The 22,036-nt window shown below is 30.8% G+C and overlaps 1 long non-coding RNA gene across 1 annotated transcript; it reads right to left on the bottom strand.

The window, feature by feature from the left end:
- Nucleotides 1-17,170: 17,170 nt before the first annotated feature.
- LOC124885549 lies at nucleotides 17,171-21,799 on the bottom strand. The gene is made up of 2 exons (XR_007042660.1): nucleotides 20,752-21,799; nucleotides 17,171-17,735 (listed from the first exon to the last, which is right to left on the bottom strand). It is a non-coding gene; the product is annotated as an uncharacterized LOC124885549 (long non-coding RNA).
- Nucleotides 21,800-22,036: the final 237 nt, after the last annotated feature.

Below are 22,036 nucleotides of genomic sequence, written 5' to 3'. Positions count from 1 at the left end.
AGTCTTAATGGTGAAAAACCCCGCGGGCACCATAAGGTGATGGTGAGTGGAGAGAAATAAAGATGAGAGAGTCTTATTGGTGAAAACCCTCACGGGCACCGTAAGGCGATGGCGAGTTCAAGAGAAAAGTGAAAAGTGAAAAGAAAGAGATTTGTTGGTGAAAGTATTTTAAGATATCGTCAATTGAATGTGATGTATGAGTTCAATGGATTTGAAGAAGTGGATCAGAGGCAAAGGCATGAACTCAACAACAAATGAGAAGTTTGGATAGAAAGATCAGGCAGCTTCATCCAAAATGCAAGTCATACTCATTGGGGTCGGTTGTTGTATTCAGATAAGTTTTTTTAAGGGACATTGCCCTTTTCTTTCATTTATATATTCATATTTTTTCTTTTTGTGTCATTTATCAAAATAAAAGTCACCATCATTTCCTTACATTTTAAGTCAAGTTTGTGTCAAAACAAGCGAGAAAGGTTTTTAAAACTTGCTACCAGTCTTTCCAATTGTATGAGAAAAGTTGAGGACTAGCACATGAAAGAAATAGGATCGTAATTCAACATAAAGCAAAGGAAGTCTATTAACCGATAGGTTGCTGGATTCATGGGAATATCGGATGTCAAAAGGTGCATCTCAGAGGCATGGTAAAATAAAAGCTTGGTATTTTAGTCAAAGGCATTTCCCCGATCTGGTCTGGGTCAATAACTCAACAAGACATGGGCAAGTTTAAGTTATCTGAAACAAAGGTGAAAGCAACAATGATTTGAGCAGATGCGTGGGAAGCCACGTGCTGCAACCCATCACTAAGTATTTAATTGACAAATTTTCTTTGTTGAAACAGGGGCAAATTCACTTCACTTAATTCAGTTACCATTGGAAAAACACATCCATGTGAGTTTACTTTCTGTTCAGGACCCTCCTGAAAAATGGGACTTTACTTTCTGTTCAGGACCCTCCTGTAAAATGGGATTTTACTTTCTGTTCAGGACCCTCCTGAAAAATGGGACTTTACTTTCTGTTCAGGACCCTTCTGGAAAATGGGATTTTACTTTATGTTCAGGACCCTCCTGGAAAATAGGATTTTACTTTATGTTTAGGACCCTCCTGAAAAATGGGACTTTACTTTCTATTTAGGACCCTCTTGGAAAATGGGATTTTACTTTCTATTCAGGACCTTCCTGAAAAATGGGACTTTACTTTCTGTTTAGGACCCTCCTGGAAAATGGAATTTTACTTTATGTTCAGGACCCTCCTAAAAAATGGGACTTTACTTCTTGTTCAGGACCCTCTTGAAAAATAGGATTTTACTTTATGTTCAGGACCCTCCTAAAAAATGGGACTTTACTTTCTGTTCAGGACCCTCCTGGAAAATGAGATTTTACTTTATGTTCAGGACCCTCCTGGAAAATGGGATTTTACTTTATGTTCAGAACCCTCCTGAAAAATGGGACTTTACTTTCTGTTCAGGACCCTCCTGGAAAATGGGATTTTACTTTATTTTCAGGGCCCTCTTGAAAAATGGGACTTTACTTTTATTCAGGACCCTCCTGAAAAATGAGACCTTACTTTCTGTTCAGGGCCCTCCTAAAAAATTGGACTTTAGTTTATGTTCAGAGACCTCTTGAAAAATGGGACTTTACTTTCTATTCAAGACCCTCCTGAAAAATGAGACTTTACTTTCTGTTCAGGGCCCTCCTAAAAAATGGGACTTTACTTTCTGCTCAGGACCTTCCGGAAAAATGGGATTTTACTTTCTGTTCAGGACCCTCCTAAAAAATGAGACTTTACTTTCTGTTCAGGAACCTTCTGGAAAATGGGATTTTAATTTATATTCAGGACCCTCCTGGAAAATGAGATTTTACTTTATGTTCAGGACCCTTCTGAAAAATGGAACTTTACTTTTTGTTCTGGACCATCCTGGAAAATGGGATTTTACTTTCTGTTCTGGACCCTCCTGAAAAATGGGACTTTACTTTCTGTTCAGGACCCTCTTGGAAAATGGGATTTTACTTTATGTTCAGGACCCTCCTGAAAAATGGGACTTTACTTTCTGTTCAGGACCCTCCTTAAAAATGAGATTTTACTTTATGTTCAGGACCCTCCTGAATAATGCGACTTTACTTTCTGTTCTGGACCCTCCTGGAAAATGGGATTTTACTTTATGTTCCGGACCCTCCTGAAAAATGAGATTTTACTTTATGTTCAGGACCCTCCTAAAAAATGAGACTTTACTTTCTGTTCAGGACCTTCCTGAAAAATGGGATTTTACCTTATTTTCAGGACCCTCCTGAAAAATAAAACTTTAATTTGTTCTCAGGACCGTCCTGAAAAATGGGATTTTACCTTATGTTCAGGACCCTCCTTAAAAATGGGATTTTACTTTCTATTCAGGACCCTCTTGAAAAATAGGATTTTAGTTTTTGTTCAGGACCCTACTGAAGAATGAAATTTTACTTTCTATTCAGGACCCTTTTGAAAAATGAGATTTTACTTCTGTTCAGGACCCTTTTGAAAAATGGGATTTTACCTATATTCAGGACCCTCCTGAAAAATGGGATTTTAGTTTCTGTTCAGGACCCCCCTGAAAAATAGGAATTTACTTTATGTTCAGGACCCTTCTGGAAAATGAGAATTTACTTCATGTTCAGGACCTTCCTGGAAAATGGGAATTTACTGCATGTACAGTACCATCCTGAAAAATGGAAATTTACTTTATGTTCAGGACCCTCCTGGAAAATGGTAATTTATTTTTAGTTCAGGATCCTCCTAGAAAATGGGTCTTTATTTTCAGAAACATGGAATCTTTCTTTATCATGATATTTGATTAGAATAATTTTGTTCTAGTTTGGATTTTAATATCAGGAGCCCGCCTGAAGAACAGGGTGATGAAATTGCAAGTCAGGAGCTCGTCTAAAGCACAGGGCGAATAAATGGAAAGTTAAGCAACAAGGTGAAGTAATTGAAGACCAAGCAACAAGGGATGAAATTGCAAGTCAGGAGCCCGCCTGAAGAATAGGGTGATGAAACTTAAGTCAGGAGTTCAACAGAAGCTGTATAGATAGAATTTTTGTAATTTCATTTATGCTTTAACTTGTAATTTTATTTTGATGTAATGACAGAACCGCGGACCAGAACCTCGATGGAACCTCAGTCAACCCTCCAACTCAGTATAGTCTTTCTACTTTCAATTCTTTGAGATACCTTTCACTTGATTCCCTCATAACTTAGGTAGGTAGGATGTCTTAAGTCAGGACTCGGTTGTACTTCTTTCTGTTTCTTCCTTTGAATAATGATCGGGACAAATTCTGTTTTGTTGTCTACTTCTTTGTGTTAAAACACTTCATGTTTACATTCAAAGAGAGCATGATGTAGACACCTAATTTCGTCCCTCCTCGATATCATTTTTACCTATTTGTACCTCATCCTATCGTGTACCCTCATCCATGTAATTATACCCTACATAAAATGACAAAAAGAAAAACAATACCTCTAACTAATTTATCTTATCCTAACAACCTACCCAATCAAAATAAACTACCTCCCTACCCCTACCTAACCCTACCCTACGTCACACCCCCTCTTTTTTTTTTCTTGTCCAAAAAGAAAGGACCAGGAAGGGGATAGATATAATATATACACATAAGACAAAAGAAAAATGATGAAAAAAATAGGGAAGGTCCACAATGAACTTCCAGGAAACTTCATACACATATATTCCATTTTTCCATCAAGAATAAGGGATATACACCATTTGCACACTCTCAGGGGGGGATAATTTTTTGGGATTTCTTCTTGGTTCACGAAAAACACCGAGAAAAATCACTAAAAATTCATCAAAGACACCCCTAGCCCCACCGAAAAACCATATCCATCTTCATCTTTAAGCACACACACACATACCACACGAAAATTGCACACTAATCTGGACATACCTATAAAAATGGAGTCGATTGAGAGAGAGGGTGACGAATAGAGAGAGATATAGTTGATTTGGTTTTCAGCTACTATTCCGCCGGCACAGACGCCGGATTTTGACCTTTTTGTCATCTTTTTCCTTTCACAGCTCATCGGAGCTTAGATTCGGACTGGTTTCGAGCTCTCAGTTAGATTTCGGAGACATTAGTTCTCATTTTCTCATCATTCGTCTTCCGATATCGTGCCTTTGAAGGTTTTTGATACCGGGTTGGTATGGTTTTTTTGTTGCTAATTTGTTGTGGTTTCATCGGTCTTCAATCTTCGATGCCAGATTTGGGGTTATCGGATTTTTGGACTATTTCTCGACTGATTTGAAGAGTCGAGATTTCATTGGTATTCTTTGAGGTTCTTGGATGGACTCTTTTTTCTCTTGTTAAAATCAATCGAAAGCTCTTGAGGTCCATCTCTTTACTCCCTCTTTTTTTATTCTTTATTTTATTTTGTTGAAATAGCTATGATTATGTGTTGGATGATCTTGATTGGGTGATCTTATCGATGTTGATGTTTGCTTGTTTATGGATAATTGATTGTGGAACAAATTTGATGATTAGTATAGGTTGGATAATTATGTCTCGTCAAAGAGTGTTGAAAAGCAATTTGGGGAATAAGAATCGAAAATTGATAAAATTGAATATTATAGTATTTTGATTAATCGTTGACATTGAACGTGATATGTAGTCTAGTTCGGAATAAGCATGGATGTTGTTAAAACACGGTAGTATCATGTTTAGGTCGACCATTGATAGGCAAATATAAGTGGGTTAGGCAAAGTTTATGACTTGCGATCATTGAATGTTGAGGGTGTTTTGTTGAAATGTGTTGGTTTATGTTTTTGGATTGAAGTGTATTCATTTGGCCGGAGAATGCCCCGAAGATTGATGTATTTATTCATCGGGGAATGCCCCGACGTATCATGTTGGCGAAGGCGGATCTCGATCAAGGCCCTAGGCGTTGGGTAAAGCACGGGAGCATAGTTAGGATTATTATAGGTTAGATAGGATTTATTTTTGCATTTTTTATTTGGACTGTATAAATTGGACTGGACACTATATTTTTGATTATTTTTGTTTTTGTTTGTTTGTTTGATTGTTTTACGTATTTTGTGTGGTTTGTACATTCGTAGTGTCAAAATTAGCCGATACGTTCCACCAAGCGACCGTGGTCAAACCACAGGATCAAGGGGTGCCTAACACCTTCCCCCGGTCAACAGAATTCCTTATCCGGAATCTCTATTCGTGGAACAGTTTAAAAGAGTCAAAAACAGTTTTGAAAAGGATTTTCCAAAGGTGACTTAACACACCAGATTATGCCAAGTGGCGACTCTGAATAAAAATGCAAATAATCCTTTTTCGAAATAATTCTTCATTTTGTCACTTTAGCTAATAAAAACCCTTTCAAAACTTAAAAACGAAATCTTTTGGGGTTAAAAAAGGGGTGTGACAATAAGAATAAGAATTTATTTAGAAAGAACTTATTAATGTTACACGAAATGTAATATTTGTTAAAATAGTAAAAACTAATGTTATTATACAGATACAATGATAGAATTATCTTTTGATTGTGTGTAAATATGAAATGTTTACCTTGGGATGTAAGGTTTTATGTCCCCTTCTTATAAAGTTTTTTCGTCGATTAACAATATGCTTTGAGATTTGGTGTCTCTACAATTATGGGTTCCTACTTAATATATTTAAGTAGTCACAACTATAATTAGCTATATATATATATGGATGTGCTTATATAAACATAGAGCAGATTTTGAAATTTGTAAGGTTCCTACAAAAATCTCAAATTAGTATAATGATAATTCATCATCATATTAACAATTAAGTAGCAAATTAAATATAGTGAATAAAATTTCACTACTAATATCAAAAGTTAAAATTATATTGGTCTTGATGCACTGAAACATATTCCAAATAAAAAGTTACATTATGTATGAGTATAATATTATAACACAACTATTTATAATAAAAATAATAACAAAAAATAATAATAAAATAGAAGCAGAACGAATATCGATGTCGAAGGAAAAACAATGAAGTAGAAGAAGAACCAATATAGACGCCAAAGTAAAAACAAATATTTAAATTTTTATGTTATGTAATTTAATTTTAAAGAGAAAACAAATATCTTGAATCTTGACCCAAAAAAAAGCATAAAATTCACCTGACAAAAAAATACTCGATACCTCGAGAATTTTGTGATGTTGGTATTTTTCTATATCTATATATAAGAGAGTTCTAAATAAGAAAAGATTAATATACAATATTAGTCAGTTTGAAATTTCTAAATTTCATCACTCAAATAAGGAAAAATTAATAAATTATTTTAGTTGATTTCAAGCCTATTATTAGAGAAATAATTAAATTATGCAAAAAAAAAATTACCAAATTAAAAAGACACGTGAGTGATAATTTAATAACATATTTAGTTGGTTTTAAGTTATTTATATAGTAATAAATCTTTTAGTTATTTAATTATTTTCTTGCATTTTTGAACTTTACACAACGTTAACTTCTTTAAAAGCAAGGTAATGTCTAATGTCCTTTTTTCACCGAAAAAAGTGTATTATTAATTTTCTTAATAATTCTTACCATATCTTTTAGTACTCCTTAATTTATAAAACTTACCATATAATTTAGGTCTCTTTAATTTAAATTATAATAAATATAATTAAAATAATAATTATTTTAAAAAATAAAAAGACGATTTTATCTATTGCAAAATATTTTAATGAAGGGCAAAAAGTTTAAATTACTTTTCTAAAGGTCTTCACACTTTTAATATATTATAGATATTTGTATGTATGTAGGTATATAGATATATAGATATACATGTATGTATATAGATATATAGAAAAAAAAATTAAAAAATAAATTTAGAGGTCTACTTTCAACACGTGAACACAAATCCTATATGCATAAATAATCCAATATAATTCAACCGTAAAATTTCAAAATTCATTTATCACTTTCAATTTAATATTATTGAACAAGAATCCATAGACAATTATATCCATTTCACTTGTGATACCCTATTTTCAAAAAAAAAATTGAAATAATTTTTTCGTGATCATGTATTGTTCAAATTAAATTTAAAGATCTATTTGATAAGTTAGTTATCCGCATAGATCCGCACCCCCTACAAATGGTATCAGAGCCCAGTTATATTAAAAAATACAGCAGTAGTATATATGTTCAGTAGTATATATGTTTGAATCTATGTTGGATTGAATTAATTATGAGAAGACCATTTAAAAACAGAGAAACTTTTAGAAAAATTAAAGAATCATTAATTACTAATTATTCAGAATATATAAGTCTAAATAAAACAAAAGAAAACCCACAAAGATTAGCCTACCTAATTACCTTAATATCTAGTATTGAAGCAAAATTAGTAATCCATTTAAAATCTAGAAGAATGAGACACATACCACCTAATTATGATAAAATTAGATTTAGATATCCACCAAGATATTATAAATATGGTTTAAATGAATAAAGTACAAAAATACAAAGAATTAAAATAAATTATTTCTGAAAAACGTAAAGAATTAAAAATAAGAATAGAAATACTACATTATAATATATTTGCCGGAGTTTGTGAAAACTCAATAAATACACAAAAAGATGAAATATCAAAATTAGAATCACAAATAGATAGTTTAGAATATATATATCAACATGAACTATTCACAATAAAATGAACAAAGAAGAATTTATAATAGATGAAAAAATATATGAAAATCACGAAGGATTAAAAATAAAAATAGTATTTTCTAATCTAGGAAGAAGATATAAAAAAAATAGGTGAACATTTATATCTAATGTTAGAAAAAGAAGAATTAAAATTAGAAGATAAATTGACAGCTATGGTAAGAATAGAAAGAGAAAATGAAAAAATAGATAGGAAAAAAGGAAATAGAAAAAATTAAACAACAAACTACAGAAGAAATACGAAAAATAGAAGAAACTAAAAATAGTAGGATTGCTGAATTAGAAAAAGAACTACAAACGTTAAAAGAATTGTATGAACAAAGACAAAAGGAAAAGGAAGAAAAAGATAAAGAACAAAAATTACTAAATGAGATAAATCAATTTAAGGAAAAATTAGAAATAAAAAACAAGGAATTAGAAATAAATAATATAGATGTTGAAGAGACAGATAATTATGATTCAGAAGATAGTGAAACATATACAGAAATATTGACAAATACAAAAAATTTAGAAATCAACGAAAAACAAGAAGTAATTAATGAAGAAAACTTAGAAAATATCAACACAGAAATAAATACTCTTGATAAAAAAGAAGATGAAAATATAATACCTAGAACATCATAAATAAGAAAAGCTACATATTATAAGAATAAATTTAAAAGATATAATGAATATGACAAATGGACACCAAAACAAATAGTTAATAAAAATTATAACTTTTTAGACTTAGACTGTGTAATAGATACAGAAAAAATAATACAATTATGGATAGGATATATGACAAAACAATTATTAGATAATAATATAAACATAACAGATGCACCAAAATATATAGAAAGAACACTAATAGGAACAGTGAAATTATGGTTTTCAAATTTAACTGAAAATAGCAAGAAGGTATTAAGAACTAATAAACCTATAGAAGGAACATCATCAACAACAACTAAACTAACAACTATAGGATTATTAAAAAATATGAAACAGCTATAAAAGATGAATTTGGTAGTATGATAACAATAGAAGAAGAACAAGATGAAGAAAAAGATACAAATAGGAATTTAATGTTAAAATTAGCAATATGTAATATGTGTTATATAGATGAATATACTTGCGCATTTAAAGAATATTATTATAAAGGGGCATATAATATAGAAGAAAGTAAAGAGATAAGAAAATTATATTTTAATAAATTACCCGAACCATTTAGTTCAAAGATAATAAAGAGTTGGGAAGAAGCAAAAATAGTAGATACTTTAGGAGCAAGAATAAAATTTTTACAACAATGGTATAGAAACTTATGTGAAAAATATACAGAAGAATTAAAAATGAAAAAAACATTGATAAGAAATTTAGCATGTTGCAAAAATAAAATAGCACCCCAATTCGGATGTGAAGAAAGATATTATAAGAAAAGAAAAAGACATAAGAAATATAAGAAATATAAAAAATCAAAATATAAATACAAGAAACCAAGAAAAAGATATTATGTAAAAAATTATAAATTCAAAAGACCATATAGAAAAAAGAAATCTATAAAAGAATGTACTTGTTATAATTGTGGAAAAGTAGGACATTTAGCTCGAGATTGTAAATTACCTAAAAATCCAAAAAATAAACAAATATCAGAAATAAAAATAGATAATACAGAATATATGCAGATAGATTGTATAGATTATGAATTAGAAAGTGAGGATAGTATATATGAAATTTTAGAAAATGAAACAGATAATGAAATAGATAGCGAAATAGATGAATCAAATGACTGAAGAAGATATAAAAATAATAACAAAGGAAGAATATTTAAATAATGAAGGAACAGAACAAAAAATAATATTTGACAGTAACATATTTGATGAAATAAAAGGAAAAGAATTAGACTTAAGTGTAGAAAAAATATTTAAAATACCAACAATGAAAAATATTTTTACTAGGAAAAAAGAAGAATATTATGTAGTATGCCAAAAGGAACATGTAATAGACTGTAGATATGCAAAAGGTAAAGCTAGTATACCACTAGTAACAAAAAGAATAATTAATAAAGAGATAAATGATATAAAAAGTAGAGACCCAATAAAATATGTACACCTTGGAGGTACAGAGATATTAATAAAAGCATGTTTTAGAGAAGGAATAGATACACCAATAGAATTATATTTAGCAGATGATAGAATTATAAAACCTATAGAAAAAAGCATAATAACTGTCGTAAAAGAAAATCTAATATACCAAAAATTTAAATTTATAATAAGTGCAAATTATTCAGTAGCGGTAACAGATAAAAATATAGATAAATCATTAGTATTATATTGGAAAATATCAGAAATAGAATTAACCCCAGGAAGTAAAATATTTACAGCAAGATGCAAAAACTTATATGTATTAACAACAAAACATAAAATAACAGGAAAAAATAAGATTAACAAAATACGAATAGAAAGTTCATTCGAACAAATTGTAAAAACAATAGATTATAATGATTATAGCTATAGAGACATAGATATAGAAGAAAATTTAGAAATAGTAAATGATAGAATAAGTACAACGAAAAGAATAGCTGATGAAAAACCAGAATCATCAAGCTCATCAAAAAGAACAAGTTATGAAATAAATTCAACTAGTAATTTAAACCAATATTACATAAAAGGAAAAATAAATGAAAAAGAATATTTAATACTCTTAAATATAGGACAAGAAGAAAATTATATAGAAAAATATCTAGTAAAAAATGAAGAAATAAAAACTGATAATGATATGTGCCTAGATCTACCAAGAAGTTTAATAAATAGTAAAAATATAGTAGAAAAAGAAATAATAATAGGAATTAGAAAAATAAAAATAGAATTTGAAGTAAAGGAAGAAATGCAAAAAGCAGATTTAATATTAGGAATAAAATGGCTAGAACAAGTAAAACCATATAATATAGAACATACACAATTAACCTTAACATATAACAGAGAGAAATTATTCTTAAGAAGAGCCTTAACATAAAATGAAAATATATGTATTAATGAAGATAGTAGTAGAATGATATTACAGTAGATATTATATGCCTATGATAGATACAGGAGCAGAAACTAATTTACGTAGATATAATTGCTTACCAGAAAGTAAATGAGATAAATTAAAAACACCAATAATAGTTAAAGGATTTAATAATGAAGGAAGCTTAATTACTTATAAAGCTAGGAATGTAAAAATACAAGTATGGGATAAGTAATTAACAATAGAAGAAATTTATAATTATGAACTAACATCAAAAGATATACTTTTAGGAATGCAGTTTTTAGATAAATTATACCCACATATAATAACTAGAACAGACTGGTGGTTTACAACACCATGTAAACAGAAAGTAAGAGCAAAAGGAGTTAATAATAAAATAATAAAGAAAACTGATTGGATAAAAGGAAGTGAAAAAATTACACAAAAGTTAGAAAATATAAAAAAGACTGAAGATACAATAGAACTAGTAGTATTTTCGATAAATAAAACAGAAATAACCATATTTTCAATAAATAAGATAGAAATAATTAAGAAAAAATTAGAACAATTATATAGTGAAGATCCATTAAAAGGATGGAAAAAACATAAAATTACTATAAAAATTGAATTAATAGATAAAAATAGCATAATAACCCAGAAACCATTAACATATAATTTTGACGATTTAAAAGAATTTAAAATGCATATAGATGAATTATTAGAAAAACAATATATACAAAAAAGTAATATTAAACATAATAGTCCAGCATTTATAGTAAATAGACATAGTGAACAAAAAAGAGGAAAAAGTAGAATGGTTATTGACTAGAGAAATTTAAATGCAAAAACTATGACATATAATTATCCAATACCAAATAAGATATTAAAAATAAGACAAATACAGGGATATAATTATTTTAGCAAATTCGATTGTAAATCAGAATTTTACCATTTAAAGTTAGAAGAAGAATCTAAAGAATTAACCGTATTTACGGTACCACAAGGATTTGATGAATGGAACGTACTACTATTTGGATATAAAAATGCACCAGATAGATATCAGCATTTTATGGATAGTTATTTTAAACAATTATCTAATTGTATAGTATACATAGATGATATATTATTATATACAAAAACTAATGAGGAACATTTAAAATTATTAGGACAATTTACCGATATAATAGAAAAATCGGGAATAAGTCTAAGTGAAAAGAAAGCTGAAATTATGAAAAATCAGATAGAATTTTTAGGAATACAAATAGATAAGAGTGGAGTAAAAATGCAACAACATATAGCACAAAAAATAATAAATTCGAAAAAAGAATTAGATACAAAAAAGAAATTACAATCATTTTTAGAATTAGTAAACCAAGTAAGAGAATATATTCCAAAATTAGCAGAAACTTTAAAACCACTACAGAAAAAATTAAAAAAGGATGTAGAATATAGCTATAATGAAGAAGATAAAAAACAAGTTCAGAAAATAAAATTATTTTGTAAAAAATTACCAAAACTACAATTTTCAGATGAAAATAGAAAATTTTTATGTATAGTAGAAGCAAATACTAGTGAATGTAGTTATGGAGGAGTACTTAAATACCGATATGAAGCAGAAAAATTAGAACGCCATTGTAGATACTATTCAGGAACGTTCAATGAAACAGAAATAAAATGGGAAATAAATAGGAAAGAATTATGTTCATTATATAAATGTTTGTTAGCATTTGAGCCATATATTGTATATAACAAATTTATTGTACAAACAGATAATACACAGGTACGCTGGTGGTTAACAAAGAAAATACAAAATTCAGTTACAACAAAAGAGATTTGGAGACTAATCTTGAATATATTAAATTTCACATTTATAATTGAAGTAATTAGTACTAACAAAAACGTTATTGCAGATTACATATCAAGAAGCTACACAGACCGATATAATAGAAGAAGATACTCTAGAAAAAATACTCAACACCCTAACTACGCTTTCAATGAAAGTGGACAGTATGGGTAATAAGATAGAAAAGCCAAAGACTAATGAAGATAAACTGAAGTCTATAGCTACAAATCAGCTAACTCAGCAGTGTGCAGAGCTATGTCAATCGGAAGACATTAAAGTTCCAGAGCTAGAAGGAGACGATGGGACACTTCATAAAACCCATAACGTTTATCAATCTACTTCTGTAGGTACAAAAAGAGGAGTTAGTAGACAAAGATATCAAAACATGAATATGTATAAGATATTTGAGAAACCATTTATACCAAAAACACAAAAAGACCCCTTGTTCATACCCCTATAAATTACCACATACCGAGATAGTTTGAACCAAGATAAAAAAGTTTACAACTATACAGTCCAAAAATACATAGAAAATATCTATAGAGTACAAACTTTCCTAAACCTTAACCCTAGAGCTACAAATATCAAAGAACCAAACACAAATTATATAACCCAAAAATTACAAGGTTACAACAAGCTAATTGCACTACCCAAAACCAACCCAAGCTTAATAAAAACTTATTTTGACTATGGATTATTAAATACCATATACACCCAAGACGAAGAAGAACTAACAGCTATGGAAGAATTACATAAAATATTCACCACCTATAAAAGGATAACCAAAGGAAATCTATTTTATATAAAGTGTTATACCGCACCAGCAGAGATATTATACGATGAAATAAAACCAGTTATACAAGTTGTAGAAATAGGATTAATCAGAGATGTGATTATACCGGAAGATATTATGCAACAGCCAGAGATACCCAGAATTGAGATACCTGATTTCTACGCAAATAAACGACTCATTGGACTAGCTATAATTATTCAAGAATTAACAAATAATTATACCATGAAAATTCAATATGGAGCTATTATTCAAGATACCATCAGATGATTTATTCAAATTCAAAAGAACTACGACAAGCAGATATGGAAGATGTTAGGCAATGGATAATGGCATTACTTAACCCAGAAAAACAATCTATTGCAAGAGCAATTAAGAGAGGATTTATTTCAGACGGATTATTGACAAGATATTGTAAGATAATTGGACATAAATATCCAGACCATCAATGTTCAAGATGTAACGGAGAAGATAATATTATTCCAGAAGTCCACCTAGAATAAAAGAATCAAGAAGATAAGCATGCCAGCTGAAAGATAAGATAAGAAGCAATAATGGAGATATGAAAAAGTAGCAGATACGACAACAAGAAGATATCAACGGAATAATAATAGAAGACAAGATATTAAATACATTTTACGTAAAATTGTTGTATAAATTTTTTAGCCTTTTTTAGCCTTTTAGACTTTTTAGGCTATAACACTAATTCTTGTAGCCTTTTTAGCCTTTTAGACTTTTTAGGCTATGGCACTAATTCTTGTCTCATAAGGAGACTTTTTTTTAGGATTTTAGAAAACGTGCAAGTAATGTAAAGACTTTTGTAAAAATTCATTCTATAAATAAGAGGAACCGAAGGCATTGCAAAGCAAGCCTTCATGTGTTGAAGCACAAATACTCTCTCCTGTCCACAACAAATATTTTGCTTAGTTAATTAAAAAAACAGATATATTTCAATGGAAAAAGCTATGGAGGAACAAACCTCAGAAATATCAAAACTACCCGAACAGGTATATTTATTTATGATTATGAATAGCTAAATTCATAATTCTCAACAATCATGGTATGATAAAATAAATTCATATTAGTTACTTTATAGTAGAATTATTCGAAGAATAATATGTTAAAAAGTTTATTAGCAAGGTGGAAACGGAGAAAAATCCCTAAGAACTATGTCATCCTAAAGGTGAAACCAATGAGGCAAGAAGCCGTGGTGAGGAGTAACCAGAGTAGAGGCGTTATTTAAGGGAAAAGTATCCAAATTACCATGCTAATAGTGACAGAAGAACATGTTATTTAAGAATAATCTAGTATATAGTAATCTAAGATGACCATATTTTGTTATGTACATGGTTGAAGGGAATATTTTGAAAATAGCAAATTTATGAAAATGAATAATTATTTATCTGATGTGATTGTTGATAAATTTAAAATACTTATTTTGTATGCACTTAAGGATATAAAAGTAGTAGATATAAGAAAAAAATCATATTAGAAAAAGCATTTGGTAAATATTATATGACTAGAGTAAATTACATATCATACCTACCTAACTACTCTTACAAATACTTACCATGATAAATTACATAGAATTTTTGGAAAAAGATATGAGAAACATACAGTTAATAGAAAAACAGATGAAACTAAATTTAGACAAATACGTGGAAACTAAAGATATAAAATATATAGAATTTCTTAATAAAAATATGCAAGAACTACTAAGGCTAAAACAAACAACTACAAAATATTATAATAAAATATTTAGTCAATTTTAAATGATAGATAATCTTAAAGTCTTAATCTTATATATACTTAGAGATATAGAAATTATAGATATTAAGAAAATAATATTAGAAAAAGTATTAGACTATGAAATTGAAATCATAAATTGGATAGCACAGTTATACCTAGATAATTATCCAAAAGGATATTATTCAGATTAAGAGATGTTAGAATATATTAGAAAAACTAGAGAAAATCAAGATAATCTAAATAAAGAAATTAATTATAGAAACCGAATTAGAAAAATAATGGAGAATCTAAAAGAAAAATTAATATGGATAGAAAAAACCTTAGAAAATTTAGAAAAAAGTACATGTGATAGTTTATATAATTTAAAAAACTCGCTACGAGAAGAACAACACAAGATAATAAATAATATTGAAAATCTAGAATTAGATAGATATTACAGTACAATTAAGATAAATTATTATACAGAAATCTGTAACTCTGCAATTACTACAGGATAAAATAATAAACCATATAAATTAATGAATACATCTTACGAAAAGAATAAATCATTAAAAGATATTGAAACAAAATTTAAGAAATATCCACTCACAAAGAAAAATAGATTCATTATACATATAATAGATCTATTTCATAAGTTAGTTATCCGTATAGATCCGCACCCCCTACAAATGGTATCAGAGCCCAGTTATATTAAAAAATACAGCAGTAGTATATATGTTTGAATCTATGTTGGATTGAATTAAGAGATGGAGAGTTAGTATCCACTAATTGAACCTGAAATAGAAGCAGATGCTTCAGTTAGACAATGAGCAACTTGATTCGTTGATTTGTTAACATAAGACAAACATAAATATGGTAACCCTATCATCTTTAGTGTATTATTTTTCCTTATCTAGGTAGTAATATTTCTTTAATCTCTAAACATTTTATTAAGAAACAATTTATAATTATTTCACCTGTTGATAGAATTATAATTTTGTTAAAGTACTTAATAATGTATTTTTACCCATGTTGAAGCCTAACGGAAACATGAAAGAAGAAGGAAGATTTATTTTCGGCCATTTTAGTACTGTTCCCTGCCTGAAATTTTATTTGGATTACCATTAGAATTTATTTACTTCCATATTGTTGGTTAATGTAAAAGAATGATCTTAATAAACTATTATTTAGATGTGTTCCATGACAATCTGTGTTTTAGAGTTCCTTATTAGTCATGACTTAGGATTATATTTTAGAGAAAACTTAAAAAAAAATGATTTATTTAGTTAAAATATGGTTGCAGCTATAATTAAAAGCTTGGATAATCACTCAACTTTGTGCAATTGACCACGATAGTCACTCAAATTTATTTTGTCCTTTAAAAGTCACTCAACTTTGAACAAAGAAGCCAATTACTCAAAATTGAGTGACCATCCAAGCTTTTAACTCATTGCAACTATGTGTATGTGTTGGTTATGCTTCCTTGAGAATGATAAAAGTTTTTTTTTTATTATAGAAAGACAGAATACATATACAGGCTCCTGAACTATTTCACTTTTTCCGCATAGGTACCTCAATTAAGCCATCTACCTATTGAACGCTTTACTCCTTCACAAATGATTTCAATTGAGTACAATCTGCTGATGTGACAGAAAATGTAAAATGTGTGTACTACACACGCCAATGATGTGGCAAAATGACAAATCAGACAATGACACGTGGCATTTTCACTTACAAAAATAAAAAATAATTTTCTAATATAATTAAATCTAATTTATTTTTTTTAAAAAATTATTAATACACCCCCCCCCCAACTGCACCTACCCAAACCCCCCCCCCCCCCCCCCCCCCTCTTTCCTTTCAAATGCTACTTTCTCCATTTTTAGCATACAAGTTAAAAAAAAAATGGTTCTCCATTTTTTAGCACAACAAGTAAAAAAAAAAGTATATTCTTCTTCCCTTCCAAATACTTCTTTCTCCATAAAGAAAAATAATTTTATTTCTTTACCTCCTTGTTCTTCCTCCTACTCTTCCACCATTAAACCACACTTTCAATTCTTCATTTTTCCACCAAAACAACACCTAACAACAAGAAAAAAAGTACCAATTCAACACACACTCATATACAACAAGTAATAATAATAATTTTTTTTTTAGTCAAAGCATAAGAGACTTTCTTGTTTTGTAATATAGCATCAAAGATCTCTTTCACCGAAGAGCATGTGTACATCATCAAAGGAAAAGCCAAACAATAAGAATCCAATCGAAAGATGGCTCATAAAATTGTCCACCAAAAGCTCTACAACCAAAAGACTGTTCACTCACCAAATCAGCACGTCGGAACCTGCTTAAACTTACCTGCTCCCAGTTCATGAGGAATGTACGATTCTACCCACAGTAAAGCAAAGGAGTCATTCCTTCAATTTCTGAACGCTCACATCACTACATTCACTTGGATTAGTGAACTATGTCTTCTTAGCAAAGATTTGAAAAGAAAACTTTATTTTTTTTTGTCTTCTTCTTCTTCTATTCTTCCACCATTAAAATTCACTCTTACTCCTCCATTTTCTACCAAAACAACACCCAACAATTAAGAAAAAAATCTGCTTCATTTGAGAATTAAGCGATGGCATCAAGAATTTTTTCGGTGGTGTTGATGTTGCACTGTTGGTGGTGTTGCAGCGTTCGTATATTATTTTTCCTGTGGAAATTTCATCGAAAAACCCATTTCAACACAATTAACCGCCGAAAAATCATATTGTTGCAGTGTTGGAAAAAGAAAATTAAAAATAAAACTAAAAAAGGCTTTCAATATAATTTTTTAAATCTTGAAATTAAATGTAATTTTTTAATTTTTTAATTTTGAAATGGAAAAATTACAATGTAATTTTAATGGAAATTAAAAAACGCATTCAATGTTATGGAAAATCATATTGTTGCTGATATGAAAAAAAAGATAAAAAAAAGAAGGAAGTAACAATAAATTATGGCTTTTCACTCTCCTAATGAAGAATGTATTAATATGCCACGCCACATCAGCAATTGTGCTCAATTGATACGTTCTGTAAAAAAGTTAAGGATTCAATAGATACCTATCTTAATTGAAGTACATATACAGAAAAAGTGAAATAGTTAATGAGCATACATATATATATATATATTTATGTATTTAGCCTTACAGAAATATTGCACCATAATGTATAAACTTGTGGTTTCTTGCAAAAACAAAAATTGTGCTAACTTGCGCCTAGAAATGATGGCGAGACGACGGAAGACGGTGATAGGCCCGCCGACACTGCCGGTAGCTCAAGCGACAACCACTACAGAACATCACTCACTCACGATCACACCTAGGAAGCTGGTTACCAGGAAAGTAGAAAATAGTGACGGCGGTGCCAGTGATTGAGGATATGAATCCACCGAGGAATGGACCAGAAGATGAGCCTGAAAGTTCCAATACAGTGTGGAAACTAAGTTTTGCTACTCCACCTGTGGATGCTCCACCTTCTTTAACGGTAGCTCCGACTGAAGGTAACCATCAAATCCAAAATGGCTTGAAGATTATATCCCCCCATGATAAAAGAGGGTGGAAAGGTAGTCCAAATCAGTGCTATGGATGTGAGATCAGAATGCGATAAGTGGGAAAATGCACTGATTGGGCATGTCAAGGGAGGTATTCCAAGCTTCAAAGATATGCTCAAATTTGTTTAAAGCGTGTGGAATTACATTGAAGCTCCAAGGGTTTATCTCCATGATAATGGGCACTTTATATTCCTATTTGTCGTTACAGAGGATAAATCCCAAATACTCCAGAATGGACCATATACATATAACAATAGACCTTTGATTCTGAGGATTTAGGAGAAAAACTTCAAGTTTACTCCTGAAATGTTGCGGGCATTGTCCTTCTTTGGGTCACACTTCCAGGGCTCCCAATCAATTACCAGTCAGAATAGAATCTAAGCAGAATAGTTAGCACAACTGGAAATCCAATTTGTGCTGATCAATTAATAGCTGAGGTAGAACACATCTTTTTTGCTAGGCTTTTTATAGAGGTAGATGTAACACAAGATTTGCCCATAGAGATCTATTTGGAAGAGGAGGGTCGTGTATTAACTCAGATAGTGGACTACGAATGACGCCCTATAGTATGTCCTGATTGCAAGAAGTTGGATCATGCACTTAGTGAATGCAAAAAGAACAAGAAAGATTCGGGACTAGAGCAAGAGTGGAATAGACAGCAAGCTCTAAGAAAAAAGATGATTTAAACCTATGTGGCTACCTCGAGACTCTGAGGCAGAGGACCAAGTGTAAAGAAATCAAACTGTTAATGGTGAGAGTTCTGATACACTACCACAAGGCTCTAAAGGGGGCCAAGCTACATCAGTACCACAAACAGCACTGCATGAATCACTAGGGAAGACAACAGAAGCACTAAACAGGGATAAAGCACCCGATTTAGGTCCCCCCAATGATTATTTGTGCTTGGAACATTAGAGGTCTTAATAAGCCCTTCAAGCAGAAGTAATTGAAATCCTTCCAGCAAAAGATTAAGGTGGATATAATGGGATGCTTAGAAACTAAAATTATGGCTCATAATGCTGATAGAATCAAAAAAGTATTTGGAGGGGAGGGGTATGTGTTTTCAGATTATCCTACTACTAGAAATGCTAGATTATGACTACTATGGAAGGTACAAAAGATAAAGGTCATAGTCCTAGCTATAACAACTCAGCTAATTCATTGTAGAGTTGAAGATAGAGACACTACCTTTCAGAGTACTATAACCTTTGTCTATGGGTTTAATACTGCTATAGAAATAATAAGCTTGTGGAACCATTTGAAAGCCCTGGCTGGACAATGTCATGGTCCTTGGATACTACTAGGGAACTTTAATGCAGTGTTATCACATGATGATAGACCGAATGGAGATCCAGTTACTCCCCAAGAAATAAAAGATTTCCAAAAGCTTATTGATGATATAAAGGTGGGTCCAGTGTTGAGCGGGGGAGGCATATGAACTGGTGTAATACCAGAGAAAGAGATGCTAGAATATATTCACATATTGATTGGGTGTTAGGAAATAATGTCTGGTTTCAGCAGTACAGTTACATTGACGCTGAGTATATAGAACCTGGATGCTCTGACCACTCACCAGTGGTGCTGACAACAAAAAGCCATCACTCAAATCTAAGAAGGCCTTTTCAATTGCTAAATGTAGTGCTACAACATAAGAACTTCAGAGAACTAGTGGATGATACTTGGAGAATGCCAGTGCAAGGACATATAATGTATAAAATTTGAAGGAAACTGTACTCCCTAGCTTAGAAGTCAAGGCAGTTGAACAAAAAGTTCTCTACACTAGAATTGAGACTAAATAAGTATAGAACACAACTTTAATTATCTCCAAAAAGGGGTGACCACATACTTGTTTAATCAACAGCTTATATCACAGGAGAAAATCATTCTTTAGGACTTAGAGCACTGGGAAGAAGTTTTATGAATGAGTGTTAAAGCAGAAGTCTGGGGTAACTTGGATAAATCATGGTGATAGAAATTCCAAATTTTTTTGGCTCATATGAAGGCAAGGCAAGCAAGGAACAAAATATCCTCTATCTACACAGAATAGGGGGTTAAGCTAACATAGCCTAAACAAGTTTAGCATGAATTTTTTAAATTTTGTCAGATTTTGTTTGGTAATACATCAACAACATTACCTTGCATTAACATTTGTGTAGAAAGAGATGGGTCTTGTCTCATAATATCTCAACAAGAACATCTCAGGCTCCCAATAACCAAGAAGGATGCATACCAAACCTTAAAGGATCTTCCTCTTGACAAGAGTTCAGGTATAGATGGCTTCAATGCTGAATTTTTCAAAACTTATTGGCATATTATAGGAGAAGAGGTAACTACGGGGGTAGTTCAATTTTTTGAGAATGGTAAACTATTAAACCTATCAGCAGTACTACTATTAACCTGGTCCCAAAAGTCCCTACCCCTACTTATGTCAAAGAGTATAGGCCTATTGCATGTTGTACTACATTATACAAGTTGATTGCTAAGATACTGATTACTAGGTTAAAATAGTTATTGACACTCTAGTGAGCCCCGCACAATCAACTTTTATAGAGGGTAGAAGTATTCGTGACAATGTTGTGCTTGCTCATGAACTTGTTAAAGGATATTCCCAAAAGAGTGTCTCTGCCAGGAGTATAATAAAAGTTGACATTAAAAAAGCTTATGAATATATAGAATAGCCATTTATAAGAATGGTAGTGCTAGAATTTGGACTGCTACTAAGATGATAGACTTGATAATGAAGTGTGTCACTACAGTCCAGTACAGTATCCTTATCAATGGTGGCTTGACCCCACAGTTCTAAGTAAAGAAAGGACTTAGGTAAGGGGATCCTATGTCACCTTACTTATTTGTCCTAATAATGGAAACCTGCAACAACTGAAACATAATCCATAATTCAACTATCACCTCAGGTGTGAAAAACTAGCTATGATCCATATATGTTTTGCTGATGACTAGTTAATGAGTTGCAGGGCTGATAAAATTTCAATCAATTTTCTATTTAATACATTCCAATAGTTTTATAGAGTATCAGGCCTTCATGCAAATATGGAACAGATCTCACTATATATTGCATGAGTAGAAGCTGGTTTTAGAGATAAAATCCTGACTGACTTAGGACTGTCTTTGGGTACACTGCCATTCAAGTACCTAAAAGTGCCCTCTCAACTAGAAAGCTATTAATTCAACAGTGTATGCCAATTGCGAAGAGGATGATAGCAAGAGTTAAATACTGGTCTTCCAAATTATTATCATACAGTTATAGATTCCAGTTGGTGAAGGTGTGTTGTTTTACATGCAAACTTATTGGGATCAAATATTCCTTCTTCCTAAGAAAGTCTTGGCATTAGTGACTACTGTGTGTAGGACTTTTCTGTGGACTAGCAGTAATGAATGTTCAAAAAAGGCCTTGATTGATAG

Source organism: Capsicum annuum, chromosome 7, assembly GCF_002878395.1.
Source record: "Capsicum annuum cultivar UCD-10X-F1 chromosome 7, UCD10Xv1.1, whole genome shotgun sequence".
In the NCBI taxonomy this organism is placed as follows: Eukaryota; Viridiplantae; Streptophyta; class Magnoliopsida; order Solanales; family Solanaceae; genus Capsicum; species Capsicum annuum.
The sequence above is the reverse complement of the archived record's forward strand: the minus strand, read 5'-3'. Positions and strand labels throughout refer to the sequence as shown.